At 40.4% G+C, this 17,854-nt stretch overlaps 1 protein-coding gene and 1 pseudogene across 4 annotated transcripts in view; both read left to right on the top strand.

Annotated features, from left to right (window-relative positions):
• Nucleotides 1–17,854, top strand: part of MRPL1 (mitochondrial ribosomal protein L1) — a 124,413-nt gene that overhangs the window by 24,236 nt on the left and 82,323 nt on the right. For 3 of the 4 annotated variants that reach the window (XM_006151467.3, XM_006151466.3, XM_006151469.3), the window contains one exon: nt 8,291–8,559. The gene's annotated coding sequence lies outside the window, so the exon portion shown is untranslated. Of the gene's footprint in view, nt 1–1,930; nt 1,975–8,290; nt 8,560–17,854 lie in introns of all 4 variants that reach the window. The other variant, XM_027773068.1, reaches the window with a different exon arrangement.
• Nucleotides 908–1,737, top strand: LOC102499180 (ubiquitin-conjugating enzyme E2 L3 pseudogene; annotated as a pseudogene).

The raw sequence follows: 17,854 nt of genomic DNA, 5'->3' as shown, positions 1-17,854 counted from the left end.
AAAAGAACATTTGTAAGTGGCTATTAATAATACTTCAAACATATTTAAATTTCAGTGAAGAATTAAAGCCAGCACAATAATAATGTGTATTCATCAGTGACTGTACTAAGACATAATGCTGGTAAATGTTTCAGGACAAAGAAGCAGGAAACGCTAAGAAGAGTTGGGGATAGAAAAAATAAAATAAATAAAAAGTGTTTATATTCTTTTTAAAAATTATTTATTTAACTTTATTTATTAACTTATTTATTTTAATTTGACCAGAGGGGAACACAGAGAGAGAAAGTAAGAAAGCAAGCTGCCAGGTTTGGGACTCGAACCGTGGCCAGCCATGTGGGAGTCCAGCACCCTTAACCACACGCCACCTGCCAGCCCCAAAGAGCATTCATATTCCAAATGGAACTATGAACTGATAAACTTTGTGTCTACTAGTCAAAAACTGTAACTTAACATTGAAGTCAATCAGCCACCTCTATGGGATGCTTAGACTAGGAGGGTACCAGGCACAGCTAGAACCCACTACGGGTGGATTGTGTCCTAAGTGTGTGCCACAAAGGAACTTTATAGTTTCCAGGACGATCTGTAAATGCAACTGTGAACACCTAATCCACATGAACAAAGGTGGAAAGAAAATGTTGTTCAGAATATGAGAAAAGTAGGGACCAGCAGTTAGCATAATGGCTATGTCGCTGAACTCCCATGTAGTCGACCGTGGTTCGAGTCCCAGACCCGGTGGCTTAAACTCATGCCAGTGCGGGTGCGTATGTCCCCAAGATCCTGAGAGGAGAATGGAGAAGAAGGGATTGCAGCGTGGCCATCCTCCTGGGGGAGGTGGATTGTGGTTTCTCTCTTTCTGTCTCTCTCTCTCTGTCTTTCTGGTGAGAGCATGCACCCTACAGCAAAAAAAAAAAAAAAAAAAGAGGATATGAGGAAAGTAGATAACCAAAGTCAGAGTAATCTAATGAAAGTTAATGTGGGACTAGCAGGTGGGGTGGTGTTTAAGGCATTGGATTCTCACATGGCTGACTGTGGTTTGAGCCCCAGACTCAGTGGCTTGAAAATCATCCAGGTGCGATTCTGGGAAAGCAGCAGCACCAGATCCAAGGTAGCAGCCAGCAGGAGGCTGATGAAGGAACTTGAAATCCGCAAAAGTGGAACGAAAAACTTCCATAACATTCAGGTTGATGAAGCTAATTTATTGACTTGGCAAAGGCTTACTGTTCCTGACAACCCTTCATATGACAGGGTGGCCTTCAGAATTGAAATTAACTTTCTAGCTGAGTACCCATTCAAACCACCAAAGATCACATTTAAAACAAAGATCTGTCACCCGAACATCGATGAGAAGGGGCAGTTCTGTCTGCCAGTAATTAGTGCTGAAAACTGGAAGCCAGCCACTAAAACCGACCAAGTAATCCAGTCCCTCCTAGCACTGGTGAACGAGCCCCAGACAGAGCACCCACTCTGGGCTGATCTAGCTGAAGAATACTCTAAGGACCATAAAAATTCTATAAGAATGCTGAAGAGTTTACAAAGAAATATGGGGAAAAGCGACCTGTGGACTAAAATCTGCCAAGATTGAGTCCATCAAGAGTGAGCAGAGACCCCTAGCAGTTCCTTCAGACACCTCGCAAAGCAGGACTCTGGAAAATTGACATGTGCCACCGCCTGGCGTTTGCTTGTGGCAGTTACTAACTTTCTACAGTTTTCTTAATCAAAAGTGGTCTAGGTAACCTGTAAAGAAAGAATAAACAATTTAAGATGTTCTAAAAAAAAAAAAAAAGGCAAAAAAAACCCAAGAAAATCTACGTGCATGTGCATGTGTGCCCAAAAGTCCCAAGAGGAGAATGGAGGAAGGGATTATGGTGTGGCCATTCCTTTGGGGGATGATTTCTCACTTTCGCTCTCCCTGTGTCTGTCTCTTTCTCAGGAGAGTGAACGCACCCTATGGAAAAATCTAAAAAATAAGTTCACGTGAGTATCAAATGAAGGATTGAGGGGACTCATTTTCTGCATACAAAGAAGATTTCCCCTATAGCAACTACCCAAAATCTGAAAACCTAGGAGTAAAGACACAATCAGAATGTAATAAGTGAAGGAAAAGAAAGGAAAATAGATTTGATGAAAACTGACCTGCCCAAAATTGAATTTTTTCTCACTTTAAAATATATCTATCAGGGACCAACAGTTAGCATAATGGCTATGTTGCTGGAATCCCACGTAGTCGACCGCAGTTCGCATCCCGGATTCGGTGGTTTAAAACTCAAGCCGGGCGCGTGTGCATGCATGCCCAAGATCCCGAGAGGAGAACATCCCAACGTGGCTGACCATGGTTTGAGTCCTGAACCCAGAGGCTTGAAACTTATGCTGGGTATGTGTGCATGCATGTCTGGAGTCCTGAGAGGAGAATGGAGGAGAAGGGATTGCGATGTGGCTATATCCATCCCCCAGGGTGTGATTTCTCACTTTCTGTCTCTCTGTTTCTATCTGGCAAGCATGTGTGCCCGAGAGCAAAAATCTCTCTTAAAAAATAAAATAAACTATATGGATTTTAGAATTATTTTGCACCCAAATAAACTTGTACTATTTTTTTTTTTTTTGCTACAGGTCATGTGCGCTCGCCAGACAGAGACAGAGAGACAGAAAGCAAGAAATCACCCCCCCCCGGGGGATGGCCACACTGCAATTCCTTCTCCTCTGTTCTCCTCTCGGGATCTTGGGCACGCACGCACACGTGCCCAGCGTGAGTTTAAGCCACCGGGTCTGGGACTCGAACTGCGGTTGACTACGTGGGAGTCCAGCGACATAGCCATTACGCTAACTGCTGGTCCCAAATAAACTTGTACTTTAATTCTGTTTTTCCACTAACTTTTTGAAATCTCTTCATATGTGAATTTCTTCCATTAAGACTGTGAAGCCATGTTTTCAGTAACCATAACACTGACCATAGATCAGTTATAAACCAAAATACTAAACCATACCTGTAATAAGCAGACATTTTGTATCTGGCTTAGTCTTTCATCTTTTTCTGCCAAATATTGACCAGAACAAATGACCCACTTATATACTGCCATGGGAAAAAATAGCATTGCAATGCTAAGTCTTTGTTCTTGAAAGACAACAGGGCTCAGATGGTCAAACAGCAATCTGGGAGACAGGGTCAGTGAATACTAAACCCGCCTTTGCCATTCCTTGCCTTTGGGATCTTAAGCAAAGCATTTATTCATCCATTCAGCCATTCATTTCATCATTCCCTTTGATATCAGATAATAACACCAGAGAAGTAGATGTGAGGAATCACTAATTAGATAATATGAAAGAGTTTTTCAACATAAAATGCTCTATTTAATAATTCCTCTAGAAACTAAAATGTCATATACAACTTATTTGTTAAATCAGATGTTTTATTATGTAAGCTGATCTTTCAAAGTAAGTAGGGAATTTTATAAGAGAACTTTTGGAGACATAAAAATTGTCCAGGCTACTAGGAGGAAAAATGTGTGTCAGAGATCAAACTGATATCTTTCCCTCTTAAAAGTTAGTGGTTTCAAAAATAGAAGATAAAGATTTATTTAATACACTCATTTAATAATAATTTATTGGTCATCTGCCATGTACCCCAAATAAAGTCTATTCGAAAACATTAGGCATACACAGTCTCCCGGATATGACAGAGTAATCAATACTTGTGAAAGGAGAGAAATCACTCCCTTCCCAGGAGGATGGCCACCCCACAATCCCTTCTTCTCCATTCTCCTCTCAGGATTTTGGGCACGCATGCACGTTGCCATTCCTTGCCTTTGGGATCTTAAGCAAAGCATTTATTCATCCATTCAGCCATTCATTTCATCATTCCCTTTGATATCAGATAATAACACCAGAGAAGTAGATGTGAGGAATCACTAATTAGATAATATGAAAGAGTTTTTCAACATAAAATGCTCTATTTAATAATTCCTCTAGAAACTAAAATGTCATATACAACTTATTTGTTAAATCAGATGTTTTATTATGTAAGCTGATCTTTCAAAGTAAGTAGGGAATTTTATAAGAGAACTTTTGGAGACATAAAAATTGTCCAGGCTACTAGGAGGAAAAATGTGTGTCAGAGATCAAACTGATATCTTTCCCTCTTAAAAGTTAGTGGTTTCAAAAATAGAAGATAAAGATTTATTTAATACACTCATTTAATAATAATTTATTGGTCATCTGCCATGTACCCCAAATAAAGTCTATTCGAAAACATTAGGCATACACAGTCTCCCGGATATGACAGAGTAATCAATACTTGTGAAAGGAGAGAAATCACTCCCTTCCCAGGAGGATGGCCACCCCACAATCCCTTCTTCTCCATTCTCCTCTCAGGATTTTGGGCACGCATGCACGGCATGATTTTCAAGCCACTCTTGTCCTGTACTTGAATTCCTTCTCCTCCATATCTCCTTCCTGTCAGGATTTTGAGGTTGCACACACACTCACCCAGTGTGTTTCTCATAACAGCCAGGTTCCGAACTCAAACCACAGTGTCAGCTAAGTGTGATCCAGTCACCCTAACCCCCAGGCCAGCCCCCAAAAGTTCATTTTTAAGATAGTTGTCTAACACCTCCTGTATATCCCTGGTGTTTTAAATTGAGTGTCATGCAGAGAGTATGATGATGTCAAAATCAAGTGAGAAAGAAGGCTGTCAGGCCACTTAATATGTGGATTTAAATCTCTGCTGGCTCTTATGTCAATGTGGCATAAAGCGAAGACTGCATTCTCATGGAGCTATGTCAACATCCTTTCACAGAATAGGTGCGGGTTCAAAATGCCTAATAAACACGACTGGCTCTTTATGTACCCTTAGAACTTAGCACTAGGTTTTGTTTGTTGTTGTTGTTTTTTGTTTTGTTTTGTTTTGTTTTGCTTCTGGCTGTTGGAAAGTCTTTTCATCTAAAACACCTCTAACAGTCTGCATGGGGGATATAGTGTTTTACCCAAAAAGGAGACTAAATTGTTAATCTTGCCTTTTATGCTTCTTGTACATTGCTCTATTTTTCTGCTTTGAGTAGGAAATTCTTGGAAGCTATAAAGGATTGTTAAGTACCTAATCATGTTGTATTTTATATACTTATCTTAAAATAGCGTCTCTTTTTTCAGATTTTGTTTTATTTCTTTGAGGGGCTTATACTTTCTCAAAGATTTTTTTCCCTGCTGTGGTTCCCTAGCTTGGATACAGATCCAGGTCTCAAGTTACTCTGCTTACCCAACAACAGTGTAATTTGGGGCAGTTTGTCACCTCTTGGACCTCAATTTTCTTATTTTCTTTTAATTATTTATTTAATTTTATTCATTCATTTATTTCTATTTGACTAGAGAGAGACAGAGAGAAAATAAAGCAAGCCATCAGATCCGGGACTTGAACCATGATCAGCCATGTGGGTTTGTCCAACGCTTTAACCACCATGCCACCTGCTGGTCCCCCTCAATTTTTTTATCTACAAAATGAATACTTTGGCCTTAAATATTAATTGACATAAAGCAGGGTTCATGTACCCCCTAGGGGGAGAGAGAGAGGGAAAAAAAGAGAGAGAGAGAGAGTTCCTCAGGCTGCTGGGTTCAGAATTTGAACCTTGCAGTCAGCATGTGGGATCCAGCTGCCTTAACCACCAGGCCACCTGGCTGGCCCCAGGAAATATGGTTTATTCTGATTTTGTAATAAATCCTGATAAAGCATTCTTGTTAACTATGGAAGAGAGAAAGCAACACCCTCCAAAGGACGTAGTCATGCTGCCAACCCCTTCCTCTAGTTCTCCAGTTTGCCGGGACACTGGGCATGTGTATGGCCTGTGTGTTTTCAGGCTGGTTGAGCCAGAGCCTTGAACCACAGTCAACACGTGGCTTCTAGCTCTGCAGTCTGGTATGCTGCCAACTACACCACAGAGCATGGGTTAAAAGATACTTAATTTTCATGGAATATGGTTTAAGTTGTGGGTAACATATGATTTAGCAAAGTATACTAGGATTAATATTAATCAATAATGATATTCTATTTAATTCAATTAATAGTAAACTAAAACACAGGGTACAGTATGTGATTATTTTTAAATTGCTAGAGGATACAGGCACTTGCCAGAGAGAGACAGAGAGAAAGAGAGAGAGAGAGAGAGAGAAAGAATGTGAACGAGTCCCCCGATGGGGAATGGTTACTGCAATCCCTCTCCCTTTCTCCTTTTGAGATTTTGGGTATGCACATTTGTTTCTCAAGTACCAGGATTCCATACCCATAGCCTGCAGTCGGCCATGTGGGATCCAGCTGCCTTAATCACCACACCACCAGCTGGCCTGATATTTTCATTCATAGCTCAGAATTAGATATTTTATATAAGGGTGCAAGGAGGAGGATCTGCTAATAATGGTCAAAGATCATTTCAAAAAATTATTCTATGAAAAGACCTATCAGGGACCAGCAGGTGGTGTGGTGGTGAAGGCACTGGACACTCCCACATAGCCGACCACAGTTCGAGTCCCGGACCTGTTGGCTTGCTTTCTCACTCTCTCTCTTTCTCTCCCCTCCTCCTCTTTGTCTCTCTCTGGTCATATTCAAATAAATGAATGAATAAATAAAATTAAATTGAGAAAAAGACCTATCAAATTTTATAGTTGTACAACATTACAATAAAAAAATTATACTTGCTTGTATAATTCTGAGATGGCTCTTCCTGTGCAGCTGGTGTTTCCCAGACAAGTGTAAATGAGGGTCCTCATATTTCTCTGCCTTTAGGACCCCACCAATAATTATTGGCTCTGCACCTGCTCCTGCAGTGCTCCCTACCTCCTAATGGATGCACCAAGCGAGTTTCTCATGGCCTGTTCTCAAACACATTGGCACTGCCTGGCTTTAGCCCTTTTTGTCTTCTGCTGCTGCCTTTGGTTATCCTCCATCTTTAGGAAAGGGACCAAAGCCACAGAAACTGTCACTATCTCAAGTGTGTCCCAAAGTGCATCCAGCATGCCTCACTCAAGAGTTTCTCTCACGTCCTCTCTGTTACCTGGTTTCCATAAACCAGAGCTCCAGTGCTTAGTGTCAGTGAAGTGGCTCTCATGCGTATTTTTCTGCTGCCTCTCCTGCCCAGGCTCTTACGCTTGCCCTTGGAAGGCTCTGGGCAGAAGCAGGGCCCTGAGCCACACACTCAGATTGCTTTCCCTTTCACGCTGGTCCTATGCCCTTCAAACACTCTCACTTTCTAAGGACGAACTCCTCCTCGGGGCCATGCAAAGACACCTTGAGGTTATCAGGAGTATGTCCAACATGTACATGCATCTTAGGGTGCACATGGCTTGTGTTAATTTAGTCCTCCTCTTATGTGGCCTGACTTCCTGGATCTGTTTGGTGAATTATGACACTGTTGCAAAAATCCTTACCTCTGTCAACCACAGAAGGCATCTGTCTTCTTCTGTGAGAAAGGGTGTCTAATTCTTCTGAACCTTTTCTGGCCCTATGTCTAGGGTAGGTTCAAGAAAGCAATGTGTTCTTATGTCTTCTTCTTTTTTTTTGGAGAGATTTTCACTGTAGGGCGCATGCGCTCGCCAGACAGACAGAGAGAGACATAGAGACAGAAAGCGAGAAATCACCCCCCAGGGGGGATGGTCACGCCGCAGTCCCTTCTCCTCCATTCTCCTCTCGGGATCTTGGGCACGCATGCACACGCGCCCGGCGTGAGTTTTAAGCCACCAGGTCTGGGACACGAACCGCGGTTGACTACGTGCGAGTCCAGCGACATAGCCATTACGCTAACTGCTGGTTCCCTTCTTATGTCTTCTTAAAGAATTACATGTTTTATACCATTTATGATGGCATAAAAGAAGGAAAGATAAGAAATTACCAGCACATAATTTAGAGCCTAGATTATTACAGTTTTTAAAACATTTTATTTAGTAACTGTTCTATATATATACTTATGCCCAGCTATTATTTTCCTTTGGCCTTTGGAGAAATCTTATTTTATTTTTCTAGATACTATCTCTTTTTTCCTGGTGGCTCAGGATGGTAATTATGTTTCTTCCTTTTCTTAGACCCCTGTGTATTCCTTTGAGCTATTTTTTGTTTTTATTGTTGTTGTTTGCTAGTGCACAGAACTCTGTCATCTCTCCCAGAGATCTAGAAAAGCATCTTTTATGTTTCCGTTAAATTTCAACCCTTGACAAGCTTCTATAGTTGGTTTAGAATAAATTATCAGGATGTCACTGAAGCTGAGGAACTGTACTGGAGAGTCAGGTTTCACAAAAATATTGTCTTCCTTATTTGCAGATGGAAAAACAAAGTCACTGAGTGAGACGTAACTTCCTTGGGTTGACCATGCCAAGAAAGCCTGACCTGAACCTCCGACTTCCTGATCAAAGACTCTTCCACTCTGTGTGTCTTTTCTCTTTAGCGCTCCACCCTCAGCCCATTTCCTCCAATACCACTACCACTTAATAACCACAGCAGAAAGAAAAATGCTAACCCAGCAACAATAACAGAAAAACCAGTGAGTGGCATAAAACGGTGTAGACAAAGATACGATGCATCTGTGCAAGGTAAATCTGAAAATAATTGAGCTCAATATTTTCATGATAAAAATGATTAAAAAATAATTCTTCTATTTGTCTAAAAGCTCATTTTCTCAGGCAATGAAAAAAAAAAAAAGATGTCTGGAGATGATGAATTTATTAACCCCTAAAGCTGGAACTTGTGAGGAACTCCACCTCAGTTTGACCTAGTCCCCCCCCAAAAAAAGAACCTGAAAGGAGGGTAACAACAATGTCAAGTTCACTTCTAAGTCTACAGAAACAATAAAGCCACACAGCACAAAAGGGAGGAAGAGGGTCATATCCTTTCCATTACTTACAGCCTCCTCTTGTGTTATGCTCAAGCGTCTATAAAAATAGGATGTCCTCTTGAGAATCATTTTGTTTATGTTACTTTTCTCAGGTCTGGAAGTTTTTTCAAATGTGTACTTATGTATTTTAGATGAATGTTTCAAACAAGTTTTACCTCTTTATTACATTACAGATCAAAAATTAACTCTAATTAGTGTTTTGTTGGTGCTTGTGCTTTATACACTTGGCTTTGAAGATCAGAAAAGAGCGTGTCTGTGCTTACATGTTATTTACTTTCTCCCACACACCCTGACGTCATCTGGACATTCTCTAATTTAAAACATCAGCATCGAAAACATTGAGCCAAAGGTATTTACATGTATAAACATTAAGTTTCAGGGTAGTAATGAAGCAGGAGGGTCCAGTGGTCAGATGCATTGGCTCTGATGTCAGAGTTTAGCACTACTTTGTGGGCTTGGGCAAGTCAGTATTTTCTTGGGGCCTCTGTTTCTTCATTTATACAATGGAAAGTAAGCACAATGCCATATGTAAAACGCTTAGCACTGTGTCAACATGAAAAATGTGTTTCATACATCTGTAATAGTGGTTAAGAACATAAACTTGGGAGCTGAGTATCCTGGGTTCAAGTACTGACTCAGCTAACTGGGCAGGTTACTTATCTTAGTGACTCTGTTCCTCTCTCCATAAAATGAGAATAATTAAAGTACCTTTATCATAGGGGTGGTGTGAAGATATAAAGATAAAATAGGCAAACCTCTTAGAAAGGTGCCTAGCACACAGTAAGTATAAACAGCTATTATTATTAATTTTTTTTTGAGAGTGAGAGAAATTTTTGCTATAGGGCATATTTGCTCACTGGAGAGACAGAGAGACAGAAAGCAAGAAATCACCACCCAGTGGGGGAAGGGGGATGGCCATGCCACAGTCTCTTCTCCTTCGTTTTCCTTTCAGGATTTTAGGTGTCCATCAGTACTCAAACTGCTCTTGGCCACGTGAGAGTTCAGCATCTTAATCACTACGCCACCTGCTGGCCCTTACTACTATTATCCTAGAATTGCATTGTTAATATGGTAGCCATACTTGGCTATTAAATACTTGATATGTATTAGGTTGTCGGGAAAGTCATGACATATTTTTCTCTGCAAAAGTGTGTCCTGACTTTCCTAACAACCCGATAATTAGTGCTAATTGTGATTTGTTCCCAATGTGTAATACACATTGAATTTTAAATACTTAATATAAAAAAGAATATAAAACATTTCAATTTTTATATTGATTACATGTTGATCTGATAACATGGATATATCGAGTTTAATACATTATTTAAAATAATGTACTTGTTTCTTTTTACCCTTTCAATGTAGCTACTTGAAAATTTAAAAAGCACATGGGTGGGGACCAGCAGTTGGAGTAATGGTTATGTCGCTAGACTCCCATGTAGTCGACTGCAGTTCGAGTCCTGGACCTGGTGGCTTAAACTCACACCAGGCACGTGTGCTTGTGTGCCCAAGATCCCGAGAGGAGAATGGAGGAGAAGGGATTGCGCTGTGACCATACCCCCTGGGGGGGGATTTCTCGCTTTCTTTCTGTCTCTCTCTGTCTTTCTGGCAAGCGCACATGCCCTATAGCAAAAACCTCTCCAAAAAAAAAAAAAAAAAGTACATGGGTGGCTTGCATTATACTTGCATTGGACAGTGTTATTCTAGACTGTAGAAATCTTAAAGCAAAAAGCTCTTCACTTTTATTAAATTCAAAATTCAGAATATTTATTGTATGCTTTTCATCATAAAAAAAGAAATATCGAGGAAAACCAAGGGAATTACAAAGTATTAAGTGAAGCCACTAGAACTGCCAAATAAGTTAATACAATTTAAGTTGCGTTAATCTTTCTAGAACAAATTCCCCTTTCGCCTCTGGAGTGTTCAGTGTAGTTTTGGGATTACATTTTTAGGAAAGACAAAGACAATCTGGATTATATCCTTCAGAAGACTTACAGGAAGATGAGAAGTTCTCATCACTAGTTCACAAAATGGAAAAACCAGGTGGTTAAAATAGGGATATATTCAGCCAGATGAGATAAAGACTTAAAGAGAGACATGATGACCATTCTCAAATACCAAAGTTTGACATGTGGGAATGGAATTGACTGATAGCATTCAATGAGGTCTGGGTCCTAGAAGACAATATTTCAGCTTTAACATATGCAGCAATTTTTAAAGAATGAAGTTGTCCCAAAATGGAATGAGCCACCTTATAGAACATTCAAGACTTCCTCACCCGAAATGTAAGCGGAGAATTACAGAAAGGTGAAGACCTCCGAAAGCTTTTCAGACTCTTGAGATCCCACAAGTAAAGCACCTCTACGGATTCCGGAATAGAGTTGCCAGTTCCTGCAGCATAACCAGGGCAACTAGAGTGCCACCATTTTAATTAAGTTTTTAAGAGATGTTAAAGATATTTACTGATAGTGGCTCAAGAAAACAGGGGTTACTGTAGAGGTGTGTGAGATAGATTGGGATCGGTTGCCGTTTGAGTCTTTCCTAGCCTTGAACCTACTCTATGATCTTAGCTTCTCTCACCTAAATGTTTCAGTCTTTCCTTTTCTCAATTCAAGTTTTGTGAGAGGAATGATTGTCCAACATTTTTTTTTTCCAGGTGAGGTCACTGGACACTGTATAGATGGACTCTCCTTGTGTCTGGTGGCGTTCACTGATTCAGATACATGGGGCTGGGGAGTTTTATTTATGTGGGAGGGGACATTTCCACCAGAAACAGTTGTGGGTGGAGCAGGAAGTTATTGATATTTTTAGTATCGTCACTGAAAGATGGAAGCCATGAGGTTTATATCCAGAAATTTAGAAAAAAACACGTGTTAGGAAGAAGGAGCCAATTCAGAAGGTTCTGGTTCGAGATTAATGACAGAAATGTGAATTTTGGTTTTGGTAGTCCAAGTGTGGCTTATGAATTAGTAACATCTGTATCACCTAGGAGCCTGTTAGAAATCAGACTCTCAGTCCCAACTCCACCAGACCTTCCAACCCAGAATATATATTTTAATAAGATATCCAGGTGACTTCTATTCATCTTAAAGTTAGAGAAGTGTGGCCCTGTGATGACTTGGCTTGGTTTAGACCTCCTAACAGTTTTCTACATAATTTTACTAGGACACTTCTGGTAGTACGTGTTAGCCATGTGAGAACCAATGATAAATTACCGGAAGTGTGGTAAATTGTTTCATTTTACATCGATGGCTTGGAATCAGCTATCATGGTTGTATTTACACATGGAAACTGGCTCATAGTACAACTTTATTTCTTTTTTTACTGGAGAATCAGTTGTAAAACTTTTCCCAGCATAACACTGGGCAGTTTTAAAATCTCCTAATTCAATCTGTAATTAAATTAATCTTTTGGGGGACTTTTGGACAGAGAAGCTCCCATATATAGGGGACAAAAGAAAAAGAGTTCCAATCTCTTACGCACTGAACTTTCAACCTTATGACTAGAAAAAAACCATTACTGTGGTAGTCATGTCTTTGTAAAAAAATTTATCTGGGGACCAGTAGATGGCATAATGGTTATGTCGCTGGACTTCTACAAAGTCGACTATGGTTCAAATTCCAGATACAGCAGCTTAAAACTCACGCTGGGTATGTGTACGTGTGTGCCCAAAATCCCAAGAGGAGAATGGAAGAGGAGGGATCGTGGCAAGGCCAGCCCTCCTGGGGGTTGATTTCTCACTTCCTACTTTCTGTTTCTCTGTCTCTCCCAGGAGCATACATGCCCCACAGCAAAAATCCCTCATTAAAAAAGTGTTCTGATTAAGCACACTTTTAAGTAATCAAAGTAAGCACAACGAAGGAAGATAATCTGGGAGTTGGTAATGCTTAAAATCCATATAGGCAGAGAGACAGGCACTTGGAAATTCTCCCAGTTGACTGCTGGACAGTTTTCGAAGTAAAGCCCAGGCATGGAATAACAGTTTGTGTGCAGTGAGGGTGAAGATAAAAGTGGGTAGCTTCTAGTCCTAGAGGCACACATACTACTAAAATTTCTATATTGAGCATATGTTAATACGATATTAGAGATAAAATTTTATTGTTACATTTACTCTGCATTATATTGAGCAAACATTGATTAAATCAAACAGTTCTCCTCCAAGTTACTATTAGGTAAGGATGCAAATGTTCCATGAAATTATATAGGAAGTGTTTTTTCCAGAGTATGGTCTCTGGGCCAGTATATAAGCATCCCTGAGAACCTATTATAAAATGCACATTTACAGGCTCCCATCTCAGACTGATCAGATCAGAAACTCAGGGACTGGGACCCCCACTCTGTGTTTAATATGCCTTCTGAGTGATTCTCATGCACAGTACTAAAACAGGAAACGTCTTGGAGTTCCTTATTTTTGTCCTGTAAGAGAATCATTTTCAACTTCAGCTTCAAATGGGAAGTACCTCATTTTGCTATAGAGTTTCCAGCTCAACTGGAAGACAGTTGAAGAAGGCAGAGAACAGAGATCCAGACAACTATAGGACCATGCAAACACTTAGTAACTTTTCCCAAGAAAATTAGCCGGGCAGACTGTCAGCTGGCATTTTGCCAAGACTCTTAAGTGTATAAATCTTCCTAAAAATCAACTGGGAGAAGTTGCATTTTAAAGCAAACCCGGAAGAAGTGCATAAACAGTCTGAAGACTTTCTGCAAATACTTTTAAACATTTTTTAAAAAATGAAGGACACATGCACTTGCTAGAGAGAGAGAAAATAGAAAGCACTACCCCCCCACACACAGGAAATGGTCACACCACAATTCTTTGTCCTCCATTTCTCTCTCCTTTTAGGATTTTTGGGCATGCCCACACACCCCAGTGTGTTTCTTAAGTCACCAGGTCCAGGACTCAAACTGCAGGTCAGCCATGGGGAATCCAACTGCCTTAACCAACGTGCCAATGGCTGGTTCTGCAAATACTCATAACATTCTTTTTTTTTTTTTTTTTTTTCCTGTAGGGCGCATGCACTTATCAGAAAGACAGAGAGAGACAGAGAGACAGAAAGTGAGAAATCACTCCCCAGGGGGATGCCCACGCCGCAATCCCTTCTCTTCCATTCTCCTCTCGGGATCTTGGGCACACATGCACACGCACCCAGCGTAAGTTTAAGCCACCGTGTCCAGGACTTGAATCACAGTCGACTGCATGTGAGTCCAGCGACATAGCCATTACACTAACTACTGGTCTCCACTAATAAAATTCTTAAAGAAAGTGAAATCCTGGAATTTATAAGAACAAGAGGAGCATATTTCATATTAAAAAATAAGCTGGTATGGGGCCAGCAGGTGGTGTAGTGGTTAAGGCACTGGACTCCCACATGGCCAACTGCGGTTTGAGTCCCGGACCAGTGACTTGAAAATCACACCACGCATGTGTGCGTGAGTACCCCAAATCCCAGTAGAATGGAGGAGAAGGGATTGTGGCATGGCCATTCTCCCTGGGAGGTAGTTTCTTGCTTTCTCTCTCTCCATTTGTCCAGTGAATGCACATGCCCTATGGCAAAAACCTGAAGAAAAAAAAAAAAGAACCTATTTATGTCTGTTAAGAATTTCAGAAAGTTATAGAAAATGGAATTAAAAGATAACAAAAATATAAATTTTATTTTTCTACCCAAGAGCCATCAAGTTTTAGACACTTTTTGAGATATCAGGTATTAAGTCCATCCCCAAAGAGCTGAAGGTCCTGGGAATGTAACCATGTCAATGCAGTATTTCTTTTGCATTATTAACTGAAAAAAAAAAAATGGATGCCCTTTAAAGAAATGTTTTAGGATCAGGAAACAAAAATAAATCTGAAAGAGCCAAGTCAGGACTGTAAGGTGGATGCCTAATGATCCTATTAAAATTCTTATAAAAAATTTCCCTTGTTTGATAATAACAAGCAGGAGCATCGTGGTGGTAGAGAAGCTTTCCTGGACATTTTTCTGCTAGAGTTTTGGTTAACTTTCCCAAAACACTCTCCTAATAAGTCAATGTTTATTGTTCTTTGGCCTTCCAGAAAGTCAACAAGTAAAATGTTTTGAGCATCCAAAGAGACTGCCATGATCTTTGCTCTTTACCTGTCCACTTCTGCTTTGGCTGGGATCACTTCTACTTCTTGGTAGTCATTGCTTTGATTGGGCTTTGTCTTTAGGATTGTCCTGGTAAAGCCACGTGTCATCTCCTGTTACAGTTCTTTGCAGAACTGCTTCAGGACTTGATCCTGCTAATTTAACATTTCCATCGAAAGTTCTGCTCTTGGGACCAGCAGTTGGCATAATGGCTGTTGTAGTTGACTGTGGTTTGAGTCCTGGACCCAGTGACTTAAACTCACGGTGGGCGCGTGTGCGTGCATGCCCAAGATCCTGAGAGGAGAATGGAGAAGGGATTGCAGCATGGCCATCCCCCTGGGGGTGATTTCTCTCTTTTTGTCTCTCTGTCTCTTTCTGTCTTCCTGGCAAGCACATGTGCCCTATAGCAAAAACCTCTCCAAAAAAATAAAAAATAAGTAAAAAGTTCTCTTGTCTGCAGCTGATCTGGGTGCAACAATTTCGGTACCCATTGAGCAGAAAGTTGGCTCAACTTTAATTTTTCAGTCAGAATTGTGGAAGCTGAACAGATTGAGATGTTGATGGTGTTTACTATTGTTTCTGCTGTTAATTGTGAGTCCTCTTCAATTAGGGCATGAACCAGTTTAATTTTTTTTTTCATGCAAATTGCTGTGGATGGTCTGCCACTGTGGGCATCATCTACAACACTGTCTCATCCCTTGTTAGAATTTGTCATTTATTTGTAAACTGCTCATTTCTTTGGGGCATCGTCCCTATAAAGCACTAATGACTTCAACATTTTTTCTACCCAAGTGTCAGCATTAATTTAATGTTTGTTCTTGCTTCCATTTTAGTAGAATTTATGTTGCTCTGGTAGAAGCTCTTTTCAAACTGATGTCTTATCTTCTTTAGTGCCTCAAACTAGATCCTTTACAGATATGCTATGACAAGTTAGTACAAATTTATTTGGTGAAGAAGCATTTTTTGTTTCTTTGTTGTTTTTAATTAAAGAAAGAATTATTTTATTTAATTTTATTCATCATTGTTATGTATTTATTTATTTTAATTTGAGCAGAAAGTGACACAGAAAGAGAGAGAGAGGGGGAAAGTGAGAAAGCAAGCTGCCAGTCTGGGACTCAAATCACAGTCAGCTATGTGGGAGTCCAGCATCCCAACCACTACAACATTGGCCCACCCCATAAAGAAGCATTTTGAAATCCACACATTGTGTCTCTATATAGATATACACACATACACACATATATAATATATATGTATACATAACATTCATGTATACGTGTATATATAATATACATATATGTACACACACGTATATAATACACATTTTTCTTTTTTTAGATTTTTGCTATATAAATGTCCACTTACCAGAAAGAGACAGAAAATGGGACATCACTCCCCGGGAGATGGCTGTGCCAAAATCTCTTCTCCTCTGTTCTCCTATCAGGATTTTGTGTATGCAGGCACATGTGCCTAGAGTGTTTTTATAAGTGGCTAGGTCTGAGACTCAAACCACAGAGTTGGCCATGTGGAATCCAGCACCTTAACCACCATACCACCTGCTGGCTCTTCCTTGCAGTTTCTGAAGAACTCCCTCATACATAACTGGATTCTGGACTCCACTTGGTTAAAGCCATCAAGTTCTGGTCTTCCAAGTGAGATATCAGGTCATCTGTACCGTATAGAGTGTTATTTTAATGAGGCTTCCACTGTAAGCATACTACATGCTACTTTGAGTCTCACTATTGGATATTTAGATTTTCCCATTAGAATTGGAGACATAGGTGTAAACCTCAGTGGCACAGACAGGAGCATTCAGATATGCAATGCTGCAAGCCAGAAGTCCAACAGTGGGTTGGGATCCCACGTCGCCCTGAAACAAACTGGGTGTATATGCCCAAGATCATGATTAACTGGACGGCTGGCTGAAGCAGATCACGGTGTAAACAGACCCTGTTGAGGGTGTCTGTTTCTTTCATGAAAAAAATATTTAAAAGCATAGGAGATATAAAGAAGTCCATGGATAGGTACCAACCTCCCCTAGCTGTAGAAAGAGAAAAGATATGAAGTTAAGAAGCAGCACTTGTAACCTGGGTGTTTGTTTTTGTCTGAAATGACTAGGTGAACTTTACCCTCAAATCAGATTTTTTCAAAATAAATGATTATTTATTTTAATTTGCCCAGAGAGGGACAGAGTGACAGAGAGAGGGAAAGTAAGAAAGCAAGCCACCAGGTCTGAGACTTGAACTGCAGTTGACCACAGTGGGAGTCCAGCACCCTTAACCACCATGCCACCTGCCAGCCCCCAAATACTTTTTTTTTAAGCCTGATGGTGTGTACATACATCATAGAAAGACTGGGAGAGAGAGAGACAGACAGACAGGCAGTCTTTTAAAAGAGATTTTTGTGGTACATGGGATTTCCAGAGAGACAGAATAAGGGAGAAATCACCCCCCAGGATGGAAGACCATACTGCAGTCCCTTTTCCTCTTGGGATTTTGGGTACACACACACACACACACACACACACACGCACACACACACGAATGGTGTGCATTTCAAGCCACTGAGTCTGGGACTCAAACCACATTTGACCAGGTGGGAATCCACTGCCTTAACCACTACACCTACACCACCTTCTGGCCCCAGATTAGTTTTTAAGTATCATGAGCACCATGATGGTGTTTTTTTTTTCCCCCCTCACCACATCTATGCTTAGCAAAGTACCCTGCTTAACACATGGCAGGTACTCACATATTTGTGAATATAGGAGGAGGAAGAGAGGGAAGGAAGTTATAAAGGTAGAATCAAATTCTTTCTTTTTTTTTTTTTTTGCTATAAAATGATTGTGGAACCTTTAAAGTAACTGCTTAAATAGTAACAAGGCAAGGC

The sequence above is a fragment of the Tupaia chinensis genome, unplaced genomic scaffold, assembly GCF_000334495.1.
Source record: "Tupaia chinensis unplaced genomic scaffold, TupChi_1.0 Scaffold000318_1, whole genome shotgun sequence".
Taxonomy (NCBI): Eukaryota; Metazoa; Chordata; class Mammalia; order Scandentia; family Tupaiidae; genus Tupaia; species Tupaia belangeri.
Note: the sequence above shows the minus strand (reverse complement) of the source record. Positions and strands in the feature narration are given on the sequence as shown.